Source organism: Heteronotia binoei, chromosome 1 (assembly GCF_032191835.1).
Source record: "Heteronotia binoei isolate CCM8104 ecotype False Entrance Well chromosome 1, APGP_CSIRO_Hbin_v1, whole genome shotgun sequence".
Classification (NCBI taxonomy): Eukaryota; Metazoa; Chordata; class Lepidosauria; order Squamata; family Gekkonidae; genus Heteronotia; species Heteronotia binoei.
Window position 1 is genome coordinate 186944605 of NC_083223.1, and position 26326 is coordinate 186970930.

General features: G+C 44.9%; 1 non-coding gene across 1 annotated transcript; it reads left to right on the forward strand.

Annotated features, from left to right (window-relative positions):
- The first annotated feature begins 7831 nt into the window (after positions 1 to 7831).
- Positions 7832 to 7918, forward strand: TRNASTOP-UCA (transfer RNA opal suppressor (anticodon UCA)). Its single transcript has one exon. It is a non-coding gene; the product is annotated as a tRNA-Sec (tRNA).
- Positions 7919 to 26326: the final 18408 nt, after the last annotated feature.

Below are 26326 nucleotides of genomic sequence, written 5' to 3' on the forward strand. Positions count from 1 at the left end.
CGGTTCCACAGAGTAGGAGCCGCACTCGAGAATGCCCGTACTCTGGTGCTCTGATGTTTAATCTCCTTCGGCCCGGGGATGGTCATCAGATTTTTCCCGACTGACCTCAGTGCTCTCTGGGGTTCGTATGGGGAAAGACGGTCCCTCAGGTAGGTGGGTCCTCGGCCATATAAGGCTTTAAAGGTAACGACCAACACTTTGTACTGGACTCGGTATATAATTGGCAGCCAGTGCAGTTCACGTAGCCCCGGCTGTATATGCTCCCGTTTTGGAAGTCCCAACAACAGCCTGGCCGCCGCGTTCTGCACTAGCTGCAGCTTCCGAGTCCGGCACAGAGGTAGCCCCAAGTAGAGGGCATTACAGTAGTCTAGTCTTGAGGTGACCGTTGCGTGGATCACCGTTGCGAGGTCCCGGCGCTCGAGGAAAGGGGCCAACTGCCTTGCCCGCTTCAGATGGAAGAATGCTGACTTGGCAGTGGCTGCTATCTGGGCCTCCATTGATAGTGAAGGCTCCAGTAAAACACCTAGGCTCTTTACCTGGCGCGCTGCTTTCAATAGCGCACCGTCGAAGGCCGGGAGAGCTATTTCCCTTCCCAGGGCGCCGCGGCCCACGCACAGGACCTCTGTCTTCGCTGGGTTCAGCTTCAGCCCGCTCAGCCTGAGCCATGTCGCGACAGCCTGTAAAGCCCGGTCGAGATTCCCTGGTGCGGAGTTGGGCCAGCCGTCCATTAGCAGATAGAGCTGGGTGTCGTCTGCATATTGATGGCAACCCAGCCCAAACCGCCGGGCAATCTGGGCGAGGGGGCACATATAGATGTTGAACAACATCGGGGAGAGAACTGCTCCCTGAGGCACCCCACAATCCAGTGTGCGCCTCCGGGATCGTTCTCCCCCAATAGCCACCCTCTGTCCCCGACCTAGGAGAAAGGAGGAAAGCCATTGCAGGGCCGACCCCTCAACCCCAATGTCGGCGAGGCGGCGCGTCAGTAGCCGATGGTCGACTGTATCAAATGCAGCCGACAGATCTAACAGCATCAGCACTGCAACGCCGCCTCGATCCAGTTGCCGTTGGAGGTCATCCACTAAGGCGACCAGCACCGTCTCCGTCCCATGGCCCGGCCGGAAGCCTGACTGACATGGGTCCAGGACAGAAGCGTCATCCAGAAACCTCTGAAGCTGCTGCGCCACAGCCCTCTCAATAATTTTACCTAAAAACGGTAAATTAGACACCGGTCGATAGTTCGCCAATTCGGCCGGGTCTGCTGTAGCTTTTTTCAAGAGAGGGCGGACCAAGGCCTCTTTTAGGGGTGTTGGAAATTGCCCCTCTAAGAGGGACCTATTTATGATGTCCCGTAAAGGACATCTAAGCTCCCCCTGGCAGGATTTAATCAGCCAAGAGGGGCAGGGGTCCAGATCGCATGTTGTCGGGCGAGCAGCGGAGAGGATTCTGTCGACTTCCTCCAGGCTGAGCGGGTCGAAGTGGTCCAGCACTAAACCTGAAGACAGGCACGGAGCCTCAATTTCACTCACTGTATCCAAGGTGGTAGGCCCGGCCTGATGCGTGGGAGTCGTGACAAGTTGAGAGAGTCCCAGTGTTGCCATGGACGACACTAGGTCCATCGCCTGATTGGAGGCCGTGTCGTCGGCATGGACGTTGAAGTCACCCAGGACCATAAGCCTCGGGTACTCCAACGCCCAGCCCGCCACTGCCTCCAATAGTGATGGTAAGGCATTGGCCGGTGCGTTAGGCGGACGGTACACCAGCCAAATTGCCAACCCCTCTCCAACATCCCACGCCAGACCGGCGCATTCAATGTAAAATCAAAGAAACAACTCCAGTTTGGGATACAATTCTATATCCATGCCAATGTATTATGAAATGCTGAATTTTTAAAGCCATTCTATGAATTTCAGAAACCAAAGACAGATAGGGGTGTGGGAAGAAGAAAAAGTAATCCAGTTGCATACAAGATATGGAATTTTAATTGCCCTTTGGTAGTTTTCCAGTTTACATTTGAAAGGTCAGTAGGGTCCAATGCCTTTGGGCTGAGATCATGACGACCAATTGCTGACATGCTTTTCCTTGTAGTATTCGGGAATGAGGCCAGGATAAATACAACAGGAATTCCCCAAGAATCTCCCCACCCCAACCTTGTGAGCCATGATCGAACCTGAATCCAAATGGTCAGTAACTCTTCCTCAATTTGTGTTATCCTCATTGGCTTTTAAAATATGGTTTGTTCTGTGCTTCATTCCCAGACATCCAGCAGGAAGCGGAAATAGCACTTGCAGAAGAGATCAAGAGTTATTCTTGCAGAGGTGATATTTCTTTGCCCCCTACCCCTCACCTCTATTGGATTATACTGCCAGTGGCAAATGTTTTCTTAGCCTCTTATTCCTGGCAGGGTTTATTTGAAATCCTCACAGAATCAGACAGGGTCTGTAGGGCCACCACTCATCCTCTGGTCTCCCTAAGAATTTGTTTAAAAAAGAAAAATTGAGAAGAGCATGCGGTGCTCTGCCAGGGCTAGGGAACAGAGCCCATACTAGGGTTGCCAATCCCCAGGTGGGGGCAGGGGATCCCCCGGTTTGGAGGCCCTCCCCCCGCTTCAGGGTTGTCAGAAAGCGGGGGGAGGGGGGGAAATGTCTGCTGGGAACTCTATTATTCCCTATGGAGATTTATTCCCATAGAAAATCATGGAGAATTGATCCACAGGTATCTGGGGCTCTGGGGGGGGGGCTGTTTTTTGGGGTAGAGGCACCGAATTTTCAGTATAGCATCTAGTGCCTCTCCCCAAAATACCCCCCAAGTTTCAAAATATTGGACCAGGGGGTCCAATTCTGTGGGCCCCAAAAGAAGGTGCCTCTATCCATTATTTCATATGGAAGGAAGGCATTGAAAAGGTGTGCCGTCCCTTTAAATGTGATGGCCAGAACTCCCTTTGGAGTTCAATGATGCTTGTCACAGCCTTGATCTTGGCTCCACCCCAATGTCTCCTGGCTCCACCCCCAAAGTCTCCTGGCTCCACCCCCAAAGTCCCCAGATATTTCTTGAATTGGACTTGGCAACCCTAGCCCATACACCAGCATCAGAGTTACAGCAACAAATTTTATGCACTGCTGCCAGAACACAGTGGAGTAGAACAATAATTTTCAGATTTCTAACCCACGACAGGTAAGGAGGAAAGCAGCTAAAGGAGGGGGACAGGGCCATTAAAAGGTGGCGATCCTATCTGAATGTTTCCAAAACTTGCCTCAGGAATTTTTTCCTTATCAATCTATCTGATGTTGAAAGTTTGCTTCAGTGTCTTGCAGCACATTTTAGAGGATGCTGAGGCATGTTCTAGGATACTGTTTCACTTGATAGGAAGTGCCAGAGAGTCTTGATAGCCCTCATCACCTTGCATGAACTGAGTGCACTTTAAAACATGCCCAGTTGGGCTGCATCTAGAAGTCGAGCAAAGTTTGGAACTGGAGGGCAAATTTAGGAATATAAACTTTCTCAGTTTGGAAATCCACTCCCCAACATGAGGGAAGGCCCTAAACCCCTCTAAAGCCAGCCCTAGCTTTTAGAGTTGCAAACTCCAGTTTGGGATATTTCTGGAGATTTTGGAGGCAGAGCCTGGGGAGAGAGATATTGGGCACGGAGGGACCTTAGCAGGATATAATGCCAATAGAGTCTTGCCTCCAAACCAGCCTGTTAAATACTGGATTCAATACATGAAGAGTCTCGTAGCATAGTGATCACAGCTCTTTATTAGTGATTACAGCATTGCACTGGAAACTAAGACTAACAACTGGGCCAACAGGGCCAATTTATATACAGATCAGGTTCTCGCACTAGGACACCATTGTATCATTTGAACCAGCAGGGGGTTATCTATTGGCCCAGGGAAGCGAAGATTTGGATCCTGCTTCCCATTGTCTCAGTGTCCCCAAGCTCAGTCCTAATGGCTCCAATGAATTCCAGGCAGGAACTAACAAACACCATAACTTCACATACATAACACAGCCATTTGCTCCAGAGGAATTAATCTCTGTTATCTAGAGATGAGTTGCAATTCTGTGAGATCTTGAGGCCCTACCGGGAGGTTGGTAACCCTGCAGCTCATCCTGGAGCCTCCCACCCTCATTCCAAGAAAGCTTAGCACTGTATGGGGACTAGACAAGTATAGGGAACTAGACAAGAGAGGTCTATAGTGCCTTTTCTCAACTGTGGTGTAGTGGTTAGCATGTCAGACTAGGATCTCAGAGACCCAGGTTCAAATCCTCACTCTGCCATGGAAGCTGGATGGGTGAACTTGGGCCAGGAACACTGTTAGTAAAACCTCATGGAGTTTGTTGTGAAGATAAAATGGAAAAGAGAATGAAGGAAATACTTTGGGTCTCCACCAGGGAGAAAGGGAGGATGTAAATGAAGTAAAATAAAAATAAATACATAAACTGGTCAAATAATTTCTAAGCATGCTCTGGAGATCTTGAGTCTAGCTCTCAGAAACATTGGAGAGCAGCAACATCCAATGTCCAATGGTAGGAAATGATCTTCCAGAGCATGCTCAGAAACATCCAGTCAAGTTGAAGAGAGCCTTGTAAGATTCACTTGTTACTAGTGTGTCCCCTCCATCACTTGTTTTACTTCACAAATATGTACCAGAACTTATCATGGCTCAGTGTCCAGTTGTGTTTTCAGTACCATGACTCATGAAGTAAAAGAAGTTACAAATGGACTTTTCCTATGACTTAATAACTGCAGAGAATCACCATGCGATCAAATTGAAGGCAGGGTGGAGTTTCCAGACAGACTAGCACTCTTTCTCTCTCTTTTTAAAATAGAAATTCGACACTATTTGTCCACCATGAACTTGTCACCAAGGAACCTTCTTAAATTTATCTAGCTTCTGTGAAACACAGATTGGAAAACAGTGTGCTGGTAAGCCAACAAATATGATGATGAAGAAATACTGACCCAGTAGAAAGTCTGAGCTGATCTTCTTGCTGTTTGTTCTGTGAGATCACAACAATGACTACTGCCTGTGAGCTGGTTAGATGCTCTTCACGGCATAGTTTAGAACAGTCCTTTCATATTTTATCTTTTGCCAGTGTCTGCCCAAAATGCTCCTTCCAAGCTGGATAAATACGAATTCCTAAATCTTGAGGTAAAGTGTGAGAAGGAGCTACCAAAAGGCATTGCTGCTGCTGATTTAAGTTGTTGCTTTCTGGCATCAGATCTGGCAAGTAATAGCTGGAAACATCAAAAATGAGCAGGTTGAAGAATGAACCAGATTAAAGGCTCTCCGTGGTAAAGCCTGGGTGACCTGTAAAAGCAGTTCAGTCAGAACAAACATCTCTTTTCCTCCCTGCCTCCTTCCCTTAGGAGAGATGAGGGAATTAATTTGTGGTGATTCTTGGATTTTCCTGTCTTCTTTCCCGCGTGCAATGTTACTTTGTTAGGAAATGTTGTAAGAGACCCATAGAAGAGGTGGTGTGGGTGGGTGTGAAGAAATCATTGCTGGAAAAGCTGCTGCTCCTTCTGGGAAAGGGCAAAGAGGACACACCGTAGTCTGCTCACATGTATCACTGAAATTCAATTCCACCAGGGATTTGTTATTGGTCTGTTGCTTAACTTAATGCATAACAGAAGGAACTGTTTCGGGTAATAGCATTGGAAAAAGTGCAGAAAAGGGCAACTAGAATGATTAAAGGTTTGGAACACTTTCCCTATGACGAAAGGTTGAAACGCTTGGGGCTCTTTAGCTTGGAGAAATGTCGACTGCGGGGTGACATGATAGAGGTTTACAAGATAATGCATGGGATGGAGAAAGTAGAGAAAGAAGTCCTTTTCTCCCTTTCTCACAATACAAGAACTCGTGGGCATTCAATGAAATTGCTGAGCAGTCAGCTTAAAATGGATAAAAGGAAATACTTCTTCACCCAAAGGGTGATTAACATGTGGAATTCACTGCCACAGGAGGTGGTGACAACTACAAGCATAGCCAGCTTCAAGAGGGGATTGGATAAAAATATGGAGCAGAGGTCCATCAGTGGCTATTAGCCACTGTGTATGTGTGTGTGTATACACACACACACACTGTGGCTAATAGCCACTGATGGACCTCTGCTCCATATTTTTATATATTTATATTGGCCACTGTGTGACACAGAGTATTGGACTGGATGGGCCATTGGCCTGATCCAACATGGCTTCTTTTATGTTCTTATGAGGTCTGGTTTCCTTGAACTGGTTATCAATGTCAACCCCTTCCTGGATCTCTGCTAGTGTAATATCCCACCTCCTATACAGCTGCCAACTCTGAGTTGGGAAATTCCTGGAGATTTGGGTGTGGAGTGAAGCCTGGGGAGGGTGGGGTTTGAAGTGAGGAGGGACCTCCTTGGGGTATAGTGCCATAGAGTACATCCTCCAAAGTAGCCCTTTTCTCCTGGGTAAATGATCTGTCACTGGGAGATTGCTTTTAATTCCAGAAGATCTCCAGGCCTTGTCTGGAGGTTGGCAACCATATGGCTCTAGACAGTCCTGGTTGTTTTCACCCAAACAGGCAGACGCAGCATTTCTGTAAAGCACAATGGTCTCCTCAAAAGGTAAATTTCAGGCGTCGTTGGCGCAGCAGGTTTTGTTTTTCTTTTTATAAGCATCCCCAGGGGAATTACTACATGCTGGCATTGGAGATGCTAACTAACACCCTGCAGTCACGAAAGCCCCAAGAGCAGAACTAGTCCCCCTAAACACCAACACTTTCCCCTAGATAGGTTGCCATACCAAGCTATTGTACACAGCCCTGAGCCCTTCCGGGAAGGGCAACTTATAAATTAATTAAATAAATAACCTAACTAGGTAAAAGGTTCAGTTCGTTTGTTTTAAGGAAATACACTCTGCACTTGCTCAGAAGCATCCTCGTCTTTTAAAGATTATTTTGTGGTATATGGCTTCCTATAGCTACTCTTCCCAGGAAACAGCAATGGCCAGCCTCTTCGCCATATAAATGCCGGGAGTGAAAAAACGCGATCTTTATTTGAGGCACATCTAAGTTCTGGAGTCCGTGGGAAGCTGGCCTTGTAATTAACAACCACCAACGTATAACGTTGCAGCTGAGCAAATAGAGAGCGCCTCTCTTTGTACAACCGACAGTTCCTGCCAACACATGAGAAAACTGGGGTGCTACTAACGCCAGACGCCCTACACCCTCAGTTTTTAGGGATAAACGTCTTTTTGTTTTTAAGGATCAGCCACCGACAGAACTTGTTCTTTCCAGGATGTCATCATGCTGGAGAGTACTCTTCCCACCCCATCCCAGTCCCAGGCATGTTTAAGCAGATTATTACTTTGCCGCTGAGTATGACGCCTTTGAAGAAGAAGGGCTGCCGTTCTTCGAGCACCCTGCAGCAGCCACGTGCCAAGCAAACGCTCCCGTTCTCTCTCCCCCCCCCCCCCCGCATATGGGCAGAGAAAACTTAAGCCGCAAAAGAGGCGGGATCTCTTTAAGACGGTCTTCTTTTCAGAAACCTTGCGGCGAGAGAAGCTGTTAGCCAATCAGAGTCCGGAATATTTGCATAAACCCGTTTTGAGGCTGTATGATGAGGCGAAAAGAACGCAGTGGAGAGATGGGTGGGGTGTATCTTCGGCAAGGATAAATGCTCAGACATATCAAGCACCGAAGGAGTAATGAATATATATATATAAGTAATATAACAACATTTGATTGCGCTCAGAGGTCTTGGACACAGTTACAATCCCACTTCCAGGCAGTGCCTCACTCCAACTCTAAAATTAAGAATAATGAGGGGTTTATATAGCAGAGCACGGAAGACTGGTTATTGCCCGGATGATCCTCAGTGGTCTGGGGTGCAGGCTTCAAACCTGTAGCTGTTTAGCGACAGAGTGGTTCAATTCCACCTTTCGGGCGAAATAATTAGAGCTCTTTTATGTCAACCTTTCTAATTCTTAATTTAAGCTGCACAAGTGAGATGACTATGAAGAGTTGTGTTTGTCTTGCAAAAGTGAATTTTCAGCCATCATTATTAAGGCTACTGAAGTGTATGTATATTGCCATATGTAGTTTCTTATTTCTTTCACTGTTGAATGCTTCCAATTTTTTACTGAGGATTATCACATCCATTTCTGTATTTACATTTTAAAAACCTCTATTTTTTCTATGTCCTTTCTGTTTGAGCAAAAAAACTAACCATACACATTTTTTTTCCTGATGGTACTAAATAAATTATTGTTTGCAGTTTTCCAATCATCTATCATAGTGGTTCATCATACAGAATATAAAAATAAAACTGGCAAGTGGCATGAAAAGAAAGACAGGTGAGAGGGAATAGAATGAAACAGAAAAAGCTTTCCTTTTCATGTTCAGGAGCTATTCCCATTATTAAATTACTGATAATATAACATACATTAAAAGATCAAATCTTTGCTAATAGAGAGACAAGATTAAACCATTCTTTAATAAAATGTTTCTCATTTTCACCGTGGTCAGCAGCACTTAGAACTGTATCACTTTAGCCTGCAAGTTGGGGCTCACAAGAATGACCCCCCCCCCAACTCTGCATATTGAAAAAAAGTATCTTGACAGAACCTTTTCCTATTTATTCTAGTTTTCTTTTTTTAAAAACAAACAGTACTTCCATGATGGGTGCAGTACTTCCATCATGTGAAGTACTGCACCCATTGAAGTTCAGACATGACCCCATTTTCTGTTTGTGGGATTGAGCACCCCCCACCCCATAGCTCAGAGGATTTTTAAGAATCTAAGATGCAAGATTCCAGGAAAGTAATTGTTCATCAGAAACATCTTTCCTCTCATGGCATCTTATGAAATGTCATCATATAATTGTGTAATCTTTTCATTTACACTTGACAGTAGAATATACCATATTAAATTTTTATGTCTCAAAAACTGAAAGAAAATGACACGCTCTTGGATTCACCAGTAAAATACAGCTCTCCAACTGCAAATGAAAATTCCCATTGTTTGGTGGGATTCTGGTGGGGGGGGGGGGGAATACAGATTGACAGTGCTATCTATTAGGAACTTGAGCAAAGCCAGTAAGTATTCCTTGCTGCTGGGTGGATGGCTTCACTGCCAGGCTATTAATTTAGCTAGGGATGTGGGAGAAAGAATCCAAAAAGGAGATAATGAGATATTAGATGGATACATTTATAAGAGACAACTACAAATCAATGGTTGAATACACAGAGTTGGCCAGTACTAGACTTGCACAAACTCTGAACTACTACACTGATAGCAAACTTGTCAAAAGGGCTGGCCACCACAGGAATCTACAAATAATTCCATTCAGGGCCTTTTCTCTGGAAAAAGAGGTGCTGGAATCCTCAAGAGGGAAATGAAGGAGAAACATATGGGTGCCCCTCATGAACTTTGAAACTTTTTTTATAAGTTTGTTTCCATAAAGAGGTTCTGGAACTCCATTCTGCCACGTTCCCCCGGAAAAAAAAGCCCTGATCCCATTTAAGATAGATATTTATACTGTGTGACTCAGTATTACTGAAAATATTCTCTGAGATAGCTTTGCCAGTTCTTAATTTGTTATATTTTAAGACTCAAGAGTAACCTAATTGAAACAGCTCATCAATAAACATGTGATGGATACCCATATTATTGGACACTGTACTGTGATAATAATTCATCTGCTGGATTTTCATGTCTGGGGAGGAAAACCTAGACAGTGAATTATTACATCTGTGAACTGATTTTAACACAGACTATCAGAAATTTAAGGACAATTTGTTGCCATCATGCAAAAGCGTCAAAGTGGGGAGGGACGGTGGCTCAGTGGTAGAGCATCTGCTTGGGAAGCAGAGGGTCCCAGGTTCAATCCCTGGCATCTCCAAAAAAGGGTCCAGGCAAATAGGTGTGAAAAACTCAGCTTGAGACCTTGGAGAGCCGCTGCCAGTCTGAGTAGACAATACTGACTTTGATGGACCAAGGGTCTGATTCAGTATAAGGCAGCTTCATATGTCCATGACAGTGGCTCAGTTGTAGAGCATCTGCTTGATAAGCAGAAGGTCACAGGTTCCAATCCCTGGAATCTCCAACTAAAAAGAGTACAGGCAAATAGGTGTGAAAAACCTCAGCTTGAGACCTTGGAGAGCCATTGCCAGTCTGAGTAGACAATACTGACTTTGATGGACCAAGGGTCTGATTCAGTATAAGGCAGTTTCATATGTTCATATGTCCATCAGTTAAGATCTTTTACCATGACCCTGCTCTGTGTAGCAAGATCTTCAGATACAAAGGAAGTAATTGCTAGAGAATATTTTCTGTGGCAACACCTCAGCTGTGATAATCTCTCTCCCCACCCCCCATATCTGCAAGGCACCTAGCTTTCTAAGTGTTTTGTATCCAGTACAGTGAAATTCTCAATAGAGTCCCACCCTTTTACATTGAATTGAGTTAGAAGAGTATATCGCTGTTTAGGATTGCATTGTTACTTATTCAAACTTTTAGATAAATTGGTTATTTTTGTTGTGTGTATTTTTTATCTGATTTTGTTTGGCAAAAAGGTGCTTCCTTTCTGATCCTGCTCCAAATTGGAGTTATCTTTACACTGCTGGATTATATTTATGAGTGATAACTTATAAATGGGTGTTTTAAAACTGATTATAATAGTGTTATATTGTTATAAGGTATTTTGTTCTTTTTTTGTTACCTGACTTGGCAGCCTTTGGCTAAAATGCAGGGCAATAATATTTAAAAAATAAAATAAAAGCAAAAAGAAGCTCTGGGTGCAATCAAGAAATATTCAACTACTGTACTGTCTAGAATTTAAAATTTCTAGATACCCTGGCTTCTGACTTGTCAACATAGCAGTATTTTCTGAACCTTGGGTGCTCTTCTATCATATATAGCCTTTTTGGATATTTGTTAGGCGTTTGTACAAGGTCCCCACAATGCTGGTGGGTGCAGTATAATTCCACATGGATAGTTAGTTTGTATAGTCCCATCTGTTTCTGTAAATCAACACGTGTAGGGTCATTGCTTAGACTGAACGTGTTCAATACAAGAGCACTGTGACTGGCTTTAAATAATGAACAAAATGAAGTTTGGTGTTAGGGCTCTGTTGTCTACAGAGGTAGCTCTGGAGAAAAGTTCTTTGTTTTTCAAAATGGCAGATGAGTACAGCTAATCCTGATGTCAGTTCCATAAATGAACACAGTAAGTCCTTTTTAACATGTGGTTAGAAAATGGGAATGCCGTTTGTGTCTGTTTGCTATTTTGATATAGAAACAATTTGGGATTAAACTGTGGCAATCAAATTCTTACTGTCTATTCAATCTCTCCCATCCAGTAAACATATACATAGGAGATTGTAGCTTTGGACTCTGTTTGCACTTTACAGTAGGCTGCCTTGATCTTTTCTTAGTAAGTTCTACAGATGTGCAGAGAAAAAAATCATTAAAATTCAGTTTTGGGTGGATTAAACAAAAAAAAATTGTTATTCCCTTGGAAAGCCAAATCTCATATTAGGTAAAGAAAAAAAAAACCTGAAAAAAATCGGTATTCCCAATTTTTTAATGTTTCATTATACTCTATGGGCCATTTTAATGGCAAAATCCCATAGAGTATATTCTGTGGGCTGGGGGGGGGGAAGGGCACTTGAGGTAGAGGCACCAAATTTGCTGTGTACCTTTTAGAGCCTCTCCCCAAAAGATCCCCCAAGTTTCAAAAAGATTGGACCAGGGAGTCCAATCCTATGGGCACCCAAAGAGGGTGCCCCTATTCCCCATTGAAATCAATGGCTGGGAAAAATCCATTAATTTCAATAATGGGGGAAATGTCAAATCAGAGAATCTGACTATCACTTTAAAAATTGCCTTTGTGAAAAAGGCAAAACCACATAGAGAACAACCCATGGGTAGGGGGGAATGGGGTTTGAGGGAGAGGCACCAAATCTGCAGTGTACCTACTGGTGGTTCTCCCCAAAAGAACCCCCAAGTTCCAAAGAAGACTGGAGTGGACTTGGACCCCTCCTCCTCCCACCTTGGAAACCAATGGCTGGGAAAGCTCCATTGCTTTCAACTATGAGGAAAAAATAAGTAAGTTCAAGTAAGAGAATCTCTTACCTACAAAATGGTGTTTTTTCAGTCAGAAGCAAAACCAGTGGAATGTGCCCAGCAGAGCCAATGCCACTATGGCATTGCCAAAAAAACCCCAACAGGACAAAGGCCAAATCAGAGAATCTCTGAATTGCAATCCGGGGTGGGGGGATTTTTGCAAGGGCAGCTGAAGCACTGCTACTAGTGCCCATACCCTACAGCAGCTAAACCCACTTCACTGCCAATAGTGCTGCCCAGCAGGAGAATCCAGCACATTTGTGGAACATCTCCAGCTCAGCAAGGCTACTGTCAGGTGCAGACTCACAATCCAGGTAGGGGAGGGGGCTGAAGGGACAGCAGAACCAGCCCAATGCCCAGCAGCAGATCCCAGTTCATTGATGGGGTGCCACATCTTCCCCAGCCCAGCAAGGCTGTTGCTAGGCACAGAGTCACACTCTAAGCAAGGGGAAGGGGGCTTCAAGGGGGGCAGGATTAGTACAATGCCCAGCAGCAGATCCCAGTTCATTATTTTCAAAAAGCCAAATAATAGCCCTAACTAAGTTGTAAAAACCCAGAAGCACCCACTGAGCAACACTCAGGGTGATACAAAAAGCAGACAGCATTCAGTCAGGTCCAGCACAGAGCAGATGCTGAACTAGCAAGCCACACAGTCTCAGGCAGCAGACCAACCGGCTGGTCTTGCCCCTGGTCTTGCCCCTGAAAAGCAGCCTTCTGGAAATCAAAACTTTTAAAACCTTTTAAAAGACTGAGAAACTTACAATAGCATCTATTAACACAACTGATGCAGTGCAGTAGAATACATCTGCACAAAAACACAATAATCACCCACTACACAGCTAGACCTAGGACACAGAAACATTCCAAGTCCAACAGGACAATTTATAAAAAACTGTCAAATAACTGTTGTTATCTAGGCTAACTTCAGGCCTTGGTCAAGCAAGCCAACCACATGAACAAGCTCTGAAGGCAGACAGGAAGACCTTCACACATAACCTGGGCAGGCAGCCCACACAGCAGAAAACAGAAAACCAGGAGCACTACTGTCTCGAACCTTTTAAGAAATTCCAAAGCAGGCACAAAATGCAAAAAACCCAAAACAAAATGCAAAAACCTCAACAGTATCAATAAGAAGGCAGACAGCCACAGGTCACTCCACCAGCACACCACCAGCCCAATGAGGCCAGGCCAGGCCCCACACAGAGAAAGTGCAAACTTTGTCAGGCAAACCGGGAGATGTCTTCTTCCTCTAGTCAGGGACAGGAGGGAACAGGAAATGTCCAAGGAATTCAGCAGCAGGCAGACAGCAGTCAGTCAGGTCCAGCACAGAGCAGTTGCTGAACTAGCAAGCCACACAATCTCAGGCAGCACAGCAAACCAGCATGGAATCTGACTCAGATTGTTTTTATGCTCTCTGGCCATACACAGATTTTCAAAATGTGAAAAATCCTGTGACTGACATGAACTTTTGTTGCCCCATCGGCCAGATTGCCCCCCCCCCCACAATCTGCTGGCCACAAGCAGCCCAACCTGCTACAAGAGCCGTATAAAAGAAAGCAAATTTAGCTATACTATGTAATTAAGGAAACACAAAGAAAGTTAGGCATGATACATTACATACTAGCCTTGTTTTTAGCTATTGCTTTATTCCAGAAGTCCATTCCTTTCCTATCCATTCCTGAGTACGTGTGAAATTATAAATATTAACCAATCTAGAGCATTTATTCTTATTTGCAGACAAATAATAAACGTTGCAACAATCTTTCAAATGCAGTTCCTCCAGTTGTTAACTTCATGGCCGAGTGAAGACTGGTCTTGAGGAATGAGGAACACATTTGGAGTAAATTCAGACCCTTAATGGATTGTAGTTATAGAGACAAAAGATTCCTCTGAAGTATGAAAGGAAGAGGATGCTAGTTGTTAAGACTGTAATGTTCTCCCCTTCTCCCATTTTCCTGATTCCCGGAAAAAAAAGCTGAACTTTTTAGGCTTTTCCCCAGATTTCTCTAATTTGGTTGCTGAATCTGATCAGAGAATCTGATTCGTCTTTTTAAAAGCCTAAAAATGTCCAAAAGGGCATATTTTGGCTTTTTTCCAACTAATGTTTCTGAATGCACACCCCTAGTAAGTTTCTTTGCAAAATGACATCAATAAGTTCACTTCTTTCCCATTTGCTTTAGGGTGAGAGAGGCAGGAGGGCTTCCTAAACCTAAGAGTCTGGTGGCAGTCAGTTTCAGAGGAACAGACCTTTAGTTTGCTTAGTAGACTGCAGCAATCATAAAGGGAGCTGCTGGGAGCAAGATTCTTCACAATTTTTCAAAGACATGATAGAATTTTTAAAAGCACCTAGTAATCATCTGGACTAAGTTACTCACACCTGCAGAAAGTCATGGAAGAGGCCATCTAATGGCATTGTTTTGAGTATTCCTCAAGCAGGTCCATGATTAAAAAGCAAAGGTAGTTCCCTGTGCAAGCACCAGTTGTTTCCGACTCTGGGGTGACATTGCTTTCACATTTTCATGGCAGACTTTTTATGGGGTGGTTTTCCATTGCCTTCCCCAGTCATCTACACTTTCCCCCCAGCAAGCTGGGTACTCATTTTACTGACCTCGGAAGGATGGAAGGCTGAGTCAACCTGGAGCCGGCTACCTGAACCAGCTTCCACTGGGATCGAACTCAAGTCGTGAGCAGAGGGCTCCGACTGCAGTACTGCAGCTTTATCACTCTGCGCCATGGGGCTCTTAGGTCCAAGATTAGTGAGTGGCAATACTGGCAGACTTTACTATCTATCTATCTATCTATCTATCTATCTATCTATCTATCTATCTATCTATCTATCTATCTATCTATCTATCTATCTATCTATCTATCTATCTATCTTTCTTTCTTTCTTTCTTTCTTTCTTTCTTTCTTTCTTTCTTTCTTTCTTTCTTTCTTTCTTTCTTTCTTCTTGTTCAGTTGCACAGTCAAGACCAACTCTTTACAACCCCATGGATGAAGTCACACCAGGCCCTCCTGTCTTCCACCATCCTTTCTCAAATTTGTGTAAGTTACATCAGTAATGCTGTCCAGCCATTTCATCTTTTGCCGTCCCCTTCTTCTTTTGCCTTCTATCTTTCCCAGCATCAGGATCTTTTCCAGTGAGTGTTCCTTTCTCATTTGGTGGCCAAAGTGTTTGAGTTTCAGCATCTGACCTTCCAGGGAATAGTCAGGGTTGATTTCCCTTAGGACTGACTGGTTTTTTTTTTTTAAAAAAAAATAGATTTTATTTTATTGAATCTAAACCAATACAAAGAGAGCATAGGAAAAATAAATAATAAAAATATAAATCTAACATACAATAATACAATTTAGATCATTGGATGCATATAACAAACAGTTTACAAAAACAATACATGATATGCTAGATATTAAGTATTAAGAAACTCCAGGATGTCTGGCTCAAGATCAGTGATATCACCGTCATGGTTGTCAAGGACATTGAGATCCTTCTTGTATAATTCTTCTGTGTATTCTTGCCACCTCTTCCTAATCTCTTCTGCTTCTGTTAGGTCCCTACCATTTTTGTCCTTTATCATTGCCATCTTTGCACAAAATGTTCTCTTGATTTCTCCAATTTTCTTGAAGAGATCTCTTGTCCTTCCCATTCTATTATTTTCCTCTATTGTTTTGCATTGTTCCTTCAGGAAGGCCTCCTTATCTCTCCTTGCTGTTCTCTGGAAATCTGCATTCAGTTGGGTGAATTTTTCCTTTTCATCCTTGCCTTTCGCTTTCTTTCTTTCCTCAGCTATTTGTAAAGCCTCATCAGACAGCCACTTTGCTTTCGTGCATTTCTTTTTCTTTGGGATGGTGCTGATTGTGCTTTCTGTACGATGTCATGAATCTTCATCCATAGTTCTTTAGGCACTCTGTCTATTAGCTCTAGTTCCTTAAACCTATTCTTCACCTCCACTGTATATTCATAAGAGATGTGATCAAGGTCAAACCTGAATGGCCTAACGGCTTCCCCAGTTTTCTTCAGTTTAAGCCTGAATTTTGCGATGAGTAGCTCATGATCTGAGCCGCAGTCAGCACCAGGTCTTGTTTTTGCTGACTGTAAGGAGCTTCTCCATCTTTGACTGCAGAGTATATAATCAATCTGATTTCTGTGTTGCCCATCAGGTGATGTCCATGTGTAGAGTAGCCTTTTAGGTTGTTGGGTGTTTGCTATGACCATCTTGTTCTCTTGACAACATTCTATTAGCCTTTGCTCTGCTTCATTTTGTTCTCCAAGGCCAAACTTGTCAGTTGTTCCCGTTACCTTTTTACTTCCTACTTTGACATTCCAGTCCCCTATGATGAGGAGGACATCTTTTTGGGTGTTAGTTCTAGAAGGTGTTGTAGATCTTCATAGAACTGATCCACTTCAGCCTCTTCTGCATCAGTGGTTGAGGCATAGACTTGGATTACTGTGATATTGAATGGTTTGCCTTGGATACTGACCGAAATCATTCCGTCATTTTTGAGATTATATCTCATTACTGCCTTCCTCACTCTCTTGTTAACTATAAAGGCCGCACCATTTATTCTATGGGACTCTTGCCCACAGTAATAGATGTAGTGATCCTCTGAGTTAAATTCGTCCATTCCCATCCATTTTCGTTCACTGATTCCCAAGATGTCGATGTTCAGTCTTGCCATCTCTTGTTTGACTACATCCAGCTTACCTTGATTCATAGATCTTACATTCCACATTCCAATGCATTATTATTCTTTGCAGCATCGGACTTTCCTTTCACCATCAAACACATCCACAGCTGAGCGTCCTTTCGGCTTTGGCTGAGCCACTTCACTCTTTTGGTGGCTACTTGTACTTGGCCTCTGCTCTTCCCCAGTAGCATGTTGGGCATGTTCTGACCTGAGGGGCTCATCTTCCAACGCCATATCTTTTAGCCTTTTGTTACTATCCATGCGGTTTTCTTGGCAAGGATGCTGGAGTGGTTTGTCATTTCCTTCTCCAGTGGATCGCATTTTGTCTGGGTTCTCAGCTGCAGCCTGTCCATCTTGGGTGGCCCTGCATGGCATAGCCCACAGCCTCACTGAACCACACAAGCCCTCTCACCACATCAAGGCTGCAATCCATGAGAGAGCTTTCTTTCCTACTACTACAAAATTACTGTTCAAATACAATGTGCAGTGCTATAGATGTTTATAGGAAACGTATGTGTATATGACACCAAATCCATGCACACAGATCATTCATGACAAGAAAATCAACACAATCTCCTCTTCTGTACTACTCACTGATTCATACAACCCCAAACCAGGCTGGTTGTAGAACATTTTCTCTGTCCATTACAGGTGGTCCTGTGGCAAAGTCACCTTCTAAATGCTCCAATGCAAGATCAGATGCAGCTGAATTGACTCCATTTGTACTCATCTTGACACAGGCCAAAACACTGACTCAATGTATAATCAGGCAATCTCAATGGCTGTAATGGGCACTCAGTTTTCTGCATGTCAAAAACTATTTTTTAATTAGTGAAAGAGGAAGCAGAGAATGGTCTCCCCTGTCATATGTCTTGAACTTATTGTTTACATGCATGCTGACAGAGTACAGACTAGGGCCACCAGGGAATCTTGTTTATGCAAAGTGCATGTGGTACAATGATGTCACTCAGAAGTGACATCATCGCACCACACATATCAGGCACAACAGAGCTCTTGGGGGGTGGGGATCCCCTGGTTGGTCAGCTCCGTGCCGGTGGGTTGGGGGGCCCCAAAACTGGGAGAAACCGCACCCCCAGCAGGAGGCTGGGAAAACTAATACAGACTGATCCATTCCTTGTCAGGGTGTAGGACTGCCAGCTCTGAATTTGGAAATACTGGAGATTTGGAGGGTGGAGCCTGGGCAGGGCAATGCTTGGGGAAGGGAGGGACCTCAGCAGGGTATAATGCTTTAGAGTCCATTCTCCAAGGCAGCCATTTTCTCCAGGGGAACTGATCTGCAGATTGTCATCTGGAGAGCAACTGTAATAGTGGGAGATCTTCAGGTGCCACCTAGAGATTGGCAAACCTATTAGGGTACCTTTGTGTATTATAAAGTGAAAATTTCTCACTGCAAAGCACATTCAGTGCAAATTTACAGAAAATGGTTGTTCCTTTTCATGGAGAAAGGTGTTAAATAGTCTCCTGGAGTGTGCGAATACTGAATACTGCCTATACATGTTTCTTGTATAGGTTACTTTTGTTCAGGGCTTTTTTTGCAGAAAAAGCCCAGCATGAACTCATTTGCATATTAGGCCACACCCCATGGCATCACCATTGTTTTGTGCAGGGCTTTCCTGTAGAAAGAACTCAGCAGGAACTCATTTGCATATTAGGCCACACCCTGACATCAAGCCACCTGAAACTGCAGTCCTGTGTGCTCCTGCTAAAAAAAAAAAAAAGCCCTGGCTTTGTTCATGTGGATGCAATGGTAATGTTCTAATGAAAAAAATTATGAGTGCTTGCTAATTCTGTAATGTACACCTGGGAATAAGGCACTGACAAATTCCATGGGGATTGTCCTTTCCATTAAGGTAGCACTGAAGTTTACTCTTCCAGTAATGATACCTAGTACAGAACACAGAATGAACTGCAGATCAGAATAAAGTAGACAGTGGATAATCTATGTATTGAAGGTTGTTACGTTATATGATACCCACATACATGAAAAAGAGAGCTAGTGCACATTTTATATTTAACTATGAACACAAGTATTTTGCAAAGTGCTTCTGTGCCCTATTTGCTTTTAGCTTGCAGTGACTCCAGCAATGGGTCCCATCACAACAGTAGAAAGACTATGTATCTCAAGAGATACACTGTGGTATTATCTAGAAGTTATATTAGGAGCTTGGAGACTTGGGTTCAAATTCCCACACCACCAGCTCACTGGGTAACCATGGACCAGGCACATGCTCCCAGAACTGAATGTGAGGACAAAATGGAGGCCAGAAAGAACCATGAATGTTGCCATGAACCTTTTGGAGAAAGTGTGGAATAAAATGTATCGGTAATACACAAGGCTTTTTTTCTGAAAAAGAGATGCTGGAATTATCAACAAGAGCAAATTGAAGGAGAAACACACAGGTACCCCTCATGAACTTTTAAACTTTTTTTAAAAAAGAATTTTGTTTCCATGAAGAGGTTCTGGAACTCCATTCCACTGTGTTCCACCAGGGGAAAAAAGCACTGCTGATACTGAAAATCCCAGATTCCATCCCTTGTATCTCCAAGGAAGTGATCCCTCTTGGTAGGTTTGAGTGTAGACAACAGGCCTAATATAAAGCACCTTCATGTTATATAGGCGCATTCCCTAACTCCATGCAAAGAATTATTTTAAAAGTAGTTAAAATGCAATTAAGAGACTACTTAATCCCCAGTACAAAAAATAATTTTTAATTTTTATGGAATGAAAGAATCTCATATTGTTGCCTAAATGGAGATACTGTGTGGTGTGGAGGATGTGTTTGCATTTAGAGATTAATTGTGCGAGTGATATCACTTTGCGTGTATGGGGTGACTGTATTCTGAATCAGAGAGCATGTGTTTATGGGGGAGTGAGTATGACTGTGTCACTGGACTGTGTACATGTGTACTTGTGTACACATAGAGATCCTTTTGGTTGTACCATCTGGGCTGGATCTAAGGGACTTCTTGATTGCAAAATGTGAGGTATCTACTCAGATAGGAAAACCACCCCCATTAGCCTGGTCTGAAAGAAACAGAAGAGTCTCCTTATTGTTGTGTCTTGTTATGTGGGAGAATGGAAATATAAAGACTCCTCTTGTTTTCCACAGATCTTACACTGGGCCACTGTTAACCTATTACTGCTTATCACACTGAACTACTATGAAATTATGGCGATGGAAGGGGTAATTAATGGAAAGAGAAATCATCATGGCATATTAGTATCGGGAAGTCTCTTTTGCACAGAACCCGGTCTATGCCAAGAACTCTGCGAGCGGGCTGGAGTGGATACCAGCTCGGGTGCTGCGGCTCACTGGATCCCGCTATAAGAGGTCTTGTCAGAAGGGGGGAGCTCCTCCGCAGACACATAGACCAACTCTGCTGCCATGCCCTGCCGGAGGAACCGGTAGGACCAGGGGGAGTGGGAAACGGGGAGAGCACGGGGTTATCGCAAGAAGCAACCCTGCCAAGCTCGCTGGGTTTGCTGGTGGAGGAGCAGTACATGGCAGGGGAGATACCTGCACAGGCTCAAGACAACACTCTGCCGACCGCAGCCCAAAGCAGGGAACCAGCGGTTACAGAACCCCGGGCAGCAGCCCCAGCTCCCCAGATTGAACCTCGGCGGTCGCTCAGAGAGCAGCGGCCACCCACTCATTTGAAAGACTATGTATCTTGAACTAGGGGGAGGAGTGTTGTATCTGGCATTCGTCCTGGAAAGTACAGCACAGCGCACCTGTGGGCGGTGCCTGCAAGGGACAAACACAGTCCACCTATGACAATCAGTGGCGGGAAGTTTAATTGGCCAGGATTGGACCTGACCAGGAAGAAGGTTGTTCTGGGAAATGTATATAACAGGGGGGCCCAGCCCCACCATGTTCTCTTTGTGATGTACTCACTAATAAAGCATGCTGCCATCTGAACGTCTCTGACCTCAGTACATTACAACCACCATCTTGTAACTGTTTAAAGAAAGTGCATACCATTTTCTGCTAAGCCCCAAAGCATAACCCCCCAAACAGACTTGCATCTCACCTAATGGACTTGCCAAAAGAGCGAAGCAGCCATGCCATACTCTGCTTCAGGTGAAAATCCATTCTCGGGTCTGGAATATGTTGGCTCATGTGGGCCCTTTCAAGAGAAGCCCAGGACAATAGAAGTGTGGAGCCATGCTAGAACCACTAGAGATTCAGAGCAGTGTCAGTTGAAATACTTTATCCCTTGGTGAGCTGCCTGAAGGATTGATTCTGAATGTGGATGGAAGCAGCGGTCCGGTTGCAGTCACACCTGTTTGGGAATTATTGGACTTCAGGAAGTCCTACAAAGAAAGAATGTTGCACATTGTTTTTAAAATGGACTGTAAAATACTTCTAGATTAATATGTGAATATACTGTGGTTAAACATTGTTTTTCAATGTATGTATTAGCAGACACTCTCACAGAGTGTTTAGTAGTCATAAGCCTGGCTCACGTGAGGTAGCATGTTGTACGCATAATGGCTTGTATCCAACAATGCAGTTCCAAAGATTTAAGCGCACGTCTGTCTTCTGGGCAGCAGGCAAAGATTTCTGTCAGTTCCCAGATGTAGTTTTAGCTGTGGAGCAACCAGAGCAGTTGCACCAGACCTCATGGTGGGGGTTCCCAACACCAAGCTGATCTGGTAGGCGACCACCACTGCTAAAATCTATTGCTGCCACAGGAGGTGGCAGTTAGGGATGGTAGACAAGCTTGCAGGTGTATGAGTTGAGGAAATTGTTCCACCGCAGGACCTGCTGTGACAGGATCTGTGGTGTCTGGCGGTCTGGGGTGAGTAGGCCGAGCAATGGCTTGTATATGGCTTGAATTTGTATATGCACACCACAATTGCCAATGCCTCCTTATCTATTTGGGTGTAGTTGCGCTCAGCCTGGGTCAAAGTGCGAGAGTAATAAGCCACAGAGACTTCTCTCCCATCCGGGAGGTGGTGGCCCAGGATGGCACCCACTCCATAAGGGGAAGCATTGCATGCTAAAATCATGGGAAGGGACTTGTCAAAATGGTGGAGTACCTCATTTGAAACTAAGATATCCTTGACTGCCTGGAAGGCCACGGCCTGCTTTTTTCCCCAGACCCATGGGGCGCCCTTATCTAGGAGTCTGTGTAGGGGTTCGGCCAGGACTTCTTTGTGGGGCAAGAATGAGTGGTAAAAGTTCAGGAGCCCCAAAAAACTTTGTAGCTCCACCTTGCATGTGGGGGCCGAGGCCTGTACTATCGCCCTGGTCTTGGCAGCCATTGAGTGAATTCCAGCGGCATCCACTGCAAACCCCAGGAACCTCCACCCTTGGCACCCCAAGTGAGCACTTCTCCTGCTTCACCTTGAGACCTGCATTCTGGAAATGGTGGAGCACCTCTCGAAGGTGGCAGCAAAACTTGTCAGCGTCGGGTGCTAGTATCAAAACGTCATCAAAAAAGGGGAATCCCTTTAAGGAGAGAGTCCATTAAGCTTTGGAAAATTCCTGGAGCCACACTGACCCCAAATTGTAACTTCCGCACCTTGGAAGCATCCCAGTACATAACAATGGTCTGGGCCTCAGCTGTTTGCTCATCCACTGGACATTGTTTGTATGCTTGGGCCAAATCCAACTTTCCAAAAATCTTTGAACCAGCCAGGGAGGCAAGGACATGGCTGACCACCAGGACAGGGTATGGGTGGTCCTGTAGTGCTTTATTAATTGTGCATTTGTAGTCTGCACAGATGCGCACATCCCCGTTCGGCTTGACTGAGGTGACTATGGGGGTTTCCCAAGTGGCTTGGGAGACGGGCTCTAGCACCCCCTGGACCACGAGGCAGTTCAGTTCGGCTTCAATTTTTGGCTTAAGTGCAAACAGAACCTGCTGAGCCTTTATCCCTAAGAGCCTAACCATGGGGTCCAGCTGCAATGTACATTCCCAGAGCCCCGTCGAATACTTCCAGGAACTCCCAGGACACTTGGTCGAAATTGTGGGCCTGTATTTGGTCCGCCCCTACAATTTTGTTGCTCAGGAGCTTAAACCAAGCCAATCCCAATAGGGTGGTGAGCTGGTGCTTTACCACAAGTATGTCCAGGGCCCCTTTAAAATGTCTTAACTCCACCCTAACTCTGGCCCACCCCATGATCTGCACTGAATTCTTTTGAAAGTCCCACAATATGAACTCCGCGGGCCGCAGGGCCAGTTGGTTGTGGGGGCAGAGTTTACTGAGGGTCTTCTCCAAAATAATGGAGATGGAGGATCCCGTGTCCAATTCCATTAGGCAGGGACCCCCCTCAATCAAGACCTGCACTTTGACCTTGTCGGGGGTGTCCTGGGGCAAGTTCATTACCTGGATGCTGTTTGCGGCCGTGTGTGCGTCTGTCATGTCGTGGTGTGCGGACTGAGGTCTCCTATAGGTTCTGGCCCTGCAAACTCGGATGATGTGGCCCACTTTTCCGCAGCTTCTGCAGTCCATGTTACGGTAGAGGCAGTCTCGGCACTCGTATGGGTCCCCACAGCTGGTGCACTTGGTGCTTGGCTTCTCCGCTGCCTGTGGTCAGTTTGGTGTTTTCAGCCTGCTGCGTGGCTGGCAGCAAAGCTGATGTGCCCCTTCCTCATCAGAATCGTCCAACATCGAGGCAGTGGCGACCTGGTGTGCAGAAGGGCTGGTGTGCGTCTGTTTAAAGGCGGTTGCCTGTCAGAGCGCTTTCGCGAGGTTGATGTCTTTGTCCTCGTATGCTAGCAACTTTCGGCGCATTTTCTCCTCCCAGATGCCAACCACGAATCGGTTCAGCAGGATCTCTTCCAGGTCCCCCGTGAAATGGCATCTCAGGGCTAATCAATGGAGCTCTGCAAGATACTCGGCGGCGGACTCAACTTGTCTCTGCTGTCTCATGTAGAAAGCATGCCTGCATGTGAGAAGGGATGGCTGTGGCGCCATGTGGTTCATCACTGCCTTGACCAGTTGGTCGTAGGTGGCCCTTGTGAGGGTGGTCATCACAATGAGTCGCTTCATCAGCTGGATGGTCTCCACCCCGCACGAGCTCAGGAGAAGTGTCTTCTTCTTGGTCACTGCCTCCATTTTGTGTAGCTCTATATAGTAGTTGATTTGGTCCACCTATGATTCCCATAAGGTGGGCCAGGTGACAACGAATGCCGGTAGGGTTTGTCCGGGAGCAGTAGCCATGGCCTTGGCCACGGAAGCACTAGAGCTCGGAGCGCTGTAGGCTGTAGGCTGCTCTCTGCTCACCAGTATCCCATCCTCGTCGCCAGTGTAATGTACTGATGTCGGAGACGTTCAGATGGCAACATGCTTTATTAGTGAGTACATCACAAAGAGAACATGGCGGGTCCGGGTCCCCTGTTATATACATTTCCCAGAACAACCTTCTTCCTGGCCAGGTCCAATCCTGGCCAGTTAAACTTCCCACCGCTGATCGTCATAGACGGGCTGCGTTTGTCCCTTCCAGGCACCGCCCACAGGTGCACTATGCTGTACTTTCCGGGATGAATGCCAGACACAACAGTGGTGAGAGGAATATATTATAAAAAGTTGGGGGACTAATGGCTTAGAGTAGAACTGTACCCCATAGCATGGGCTGAGTACTGGGAAGGGAAGATATAAATTTATATTGTTTTTTAAGTATTGTAAGGTACAGTGGTAATCTTCTCGCTTGAAAAAGAGATATAAAACAAATGAATAAAAGAAATACCTGAACATATAAGGACATCGGTATCTTCAGCCGCTAGTTTACTAAGCTGAAATAGACTCAAATCAATGTGCCACATCACATCTAGCTCTATAACTCTTCCATAAGCCCTGTGATATTTTATTTACAAGCTGAAAGAGTAACAGGGAACGCCTTCAAGGATTAGTGAACTTGATTTCCAGTAGGGGGCTCCAATGCTGTAGCAATAAGAACGAAGGGAGGGCAAGCTGGTAAACCCAGCCAGGAATGTGGGGCACTTTCCCAAGTGAGGTTAATTAATGAGTGCATGTGCAGCTCAGGAAAGTCACCACATCCCACTCAAAGCACTGACCTTGAGACCCATCTGGTTGTATTCTTTTCATTGGAAAGGAGGTTTGGGGGCTGTCCTTTTGAATGCACCACAGGAGAAAGTCCACATGCAGGCTGAGTTTCATTCAGCTGCCAGATCCAAGAGTGTTGTTTTTCTTGTCTTCTCATTTCCAAGGAGCACTTAGCCAGATGGCCTGTTTTTTTAATGCATTGTGCGTTGGTTGAATGTGTGTTTAGAGATGCTGCCAGCTCTGCAAAAAGGAAGAAAGAGCAAAAGAAAGCACCATTTGGTGCCTATCCCTGGTATTTGGCCAGAGTTAAGGCACTGTTTCAAGAAAGGCAAAGTCTTAGAAGTAAAATTTCAGTCTCGAGAAACTTTCACAAGAACTTGCCTGCTGGAACACACCAAAGGCCCGATCTCTTGATTCCAACAGTGGCCTGCCATGTGCATCTGAAAGTTCCCAGATAATTTGTGTGAAGGCCATGGCCATGGCACACTCTTGTCTTCTGCATCTGTTATTCAGATGCAGATTCAGTTTCTCTTTAGTGAGATTCCATTTGTTTTTAGTGCTAATAGCTGCAAATAAATAGACCTATTCTCTGTATCTGTGAATCTCTGTGAAGCCATCAAAAATTTTATATACATTTATTATTAGTCTGCAAATCAGCTTTGTTAAGTGACCCCATGTACTAAAAGGAGGGAGAAAAAATGTGTTTATAATGTTATGAATTTCCACAAAGTCCTCTTCTCTTTATGTATCATCCAAAACTAAAACTAGTGACTAGGCAAGGGTGCCTCAGGTCAGCCCCAGAGGGAACCAGCAGCAGCTGCTAATGTGATTCAATGAGGTGTAACTTCAGGCAAGGGTTACCAACTTTTGACTTCAAACCATTTTGGGTGTGGAACCTGAGGAGGGTGGGTTTTGGGGAAGGGAAGGACTTCAATGGGGTATAATGCCATAGAACCCACCTTCCAAAGTGACCATATTCTCCAGGGGTACTGATCTTTGTCACTTGGAGATCATTTGTGATCTCTATGATTCTCACCCCTGCTTTATATACTGTCTTCTTCTGCTCCTACCTTCTGACATGGAAGAACACCTTGACTGGAGTAAAAAATAAATACACCAGGCTATTTCCCCCCCTCATGTCCAATATTCATTTAGTATATTGATAGCCTGCTTTTCTCCCCATTGGGGACACAAAGTAGCTAGCAATATAGAGATAGGAAAATTCAACAGAACAAATAAGAAAGAGAATGGAGGTTTCCAATTGCCCAGCAGATCTTTTCTTGCTGCCCAGCTCTAGGCTCTGACCCTCAGGCCATGAACCCAAGGAGAAGAGCCCTCTGTCTTACACTTCCAGGCACACCAAGGCCTTAAACACCTGTGTGCAAAGGGAAGAGTGGACTCAGCAAGAAAGCATCCAGCACCAGTATATATGAATTATAAATGATACCTAAGGAATTCATTCTGTTTCAGCCCCAGCAGAGCTATGGTTGCTAGTGCTACCTT